General features: G+C 44.2%; 1 protein-coding gene across 2 annotated transcripts in view; it reads right to left on the bottom strand.

The window, feature by feature from the left end:
* SP1 (Sp1 transcription factor) overlaps positions 1–2091 on the bottom strand; it is a 42707-nt gene that overhangs the window by 30627 nt on the left and 9989 nt on the right. The gene's annotated exons all lie outside the window — the stretch shown is intronic.

Below are 2091 nucleotides of genomic sequence, written 5' to 3'. Positions count from 1 at the left end.
CTGCCTCAGCCTCCCGAGTAGCTGGGACTACAGGCATGTGCCACCATGCCCAGCTAATTTTTTCTATGTATTTTTAGTTGTCCCGATTAATTTCTTTCTATTTTTTTTTTTTTAGCAGAGATGGGGGGTCTCACTCTTGCTCAGACTGGTCTCGAACTCCTGAGCTCAAAGGATCCACCTGCCTTGGCCTCCCAGAGTGCTAAGATTACAGGCATGAGGCACCACACCCGGCCAAGAGTTTCCCCTTTATTTTATGAATATGTTTTAAATTTCAAATTAACCCATAGTGAAACATAGTTCAAAATAAAAGCCTGAATATTGTGGTTAACAGATTCAATATGCATTCCAATACAAAACTCTTCCCTGATTCACTTTCCCTTCAATGCGCCCCTTATTCCTTTTTTTTTTTTTTTTTTTAAGAATATGAACCGGGCCAGGCACGGTGGCTCACACCTGTAATCCTAACACTCTGGGAGGCCGAGGTGGGAGGACTGCTTGATCTCAGGAGTTCAAGATCAGCCTGAGCAAGAGCGAGACCCTGTCTCTACTAAAAATAGAAAGAAATTAGCCAAAACAACTAAAAATAGAAAAAATTAGCCAGGCACGGTGGCGCACGCCTGTAGTCCCTCGGAAGGCTAAGGCAGGAGTATCCCTTGAGCCCAGGAGTTTGAGGTTGCTGTGAGCGAGGCTGACGCCACGGCACTCTAGCCCAGGCAACAGAGTGAGACTCTGTCTCAAAAAAAAAGAACCAGAGAGGCAGGGAGGAGGGGGTTCAATTTCCCTTTTTTTTTTGAGACAGTCTCACTCTATAGCCCTGTGTACAGTGCAGCGGTGTCATCATAGCTCACTGTAGCCTCTAACTCCTGGACTCAAAGTGATCCTCCTGCCTCAGCCTCCTGAGTAGCTGGAACTACAGGTGCATGCCACAACCCCTGGCTAATTTTTCTACTTTTAGTAGAGATGGGGGTCTGATTCTAGCTCAGGCTGGTCTTGAACCCCTGATCTCAAGCAATCCTCTCACTTGGCCTCCCAGAGTGCTAGAATTCCAGGCGTGAGCCACTGTGTGCCCAGCCTCTCCTTATTCCTAACTCCTCTCAATCCTACCTCCCCCATTTCATTCCAGACTCCACCTTTCTCCACTCCCTTTCTTTCTCCTCCATTCCCAACCATACATAGTACTTTCAAAGCAGTCTAGGAAGTTGTTCTCTACCTAGGAAGTATCAAAATCACCTAGGAAGCTCATTAAAAACATGCATTAGGCCGGGGGCAGTGGCTCACGCCTGTAATCCTAGCACTAGAGACTCTGTCTAGAGAGACTCTGTCTCAAAAAAAAAAAAAAAAAAAACATGCATTAGTGTGGAGAGGTCACGGGATTCTGTTTTTAAGGTAACCAGAACTTAAAAAAAAAAATGAAACCCCGATTAACCAGATTGCACAGAGTGTGAGATATTCTGGTTAACTATAAAGATTAACCAGGGAACGAACTTGGTTGAAAAATCATTGTGGAATCCATAAGGTCACTTTTCCCTCAATTAGGAAATACAGTTCATAAGAAAAAACTATTCTACAAATAGATCATGTTCATAATCAATTTTTATCCTATAGAGGAAGAGACCCACAGGACAAGGGCCCTAGAACTAAGAATGGTTTTACATTTTAAAGGGGTGTAAAAAAACACATATAAAAAATGTGACCCAGCCAGGCGTGGTGGCTCACGCTTCCTAGCACTCTGGAAGGCCAAGGCGGGAGGACTGCTTGAGCTCAGGAGTTCAAGACCAGCCTGAGCAAGAGCAAGACCCCGTCTCTACCATAAATAAAAAGAAATTAGCCAAACGACTAAAAATAGAAAAAAATTAGCCGGGCACGGGGGCACGTTCCTGTAGTTCCAGCTATCTGAGAGGCTGAGGCAGGAGGATCGCCTGAGCCCAGGAGTTTGAGGTTGCTGTGAGCGAGGCTGACGCCACGGCACTCTAGCCCAGGCAACAAAGTGAGACTTTGTCTCAAAAAATAAAAATAAAAAATAAAAAATAAATAAATAAAAAGAGCCATCTCAATTGCACTTAACCTAATTTAGATTATTAGTAGCTAATA

Source organism: Propithecus coquereli, unplaced genomic scaffold (genome assembly GCF_000956105.1).
Source record: "Propithecus coquereli isolate 6110/MARCELLA unplaced genomic scaffold, Pcoq_1.0 Scaffold111, whole genome shotgun sequence".
Classification (NCBI taxonomy): domain Eukaryota; kingdom Metazoa; phylum Chordata; class Mammalia; order Primates; family Indriidae; genus Propithecus; species Propithecus coquereli.
The sequence above is the reverse complement of the archived record's forward strand: the minus strand, read 5'-3'. Positions and strand labels throughout refer to the sequence as shown.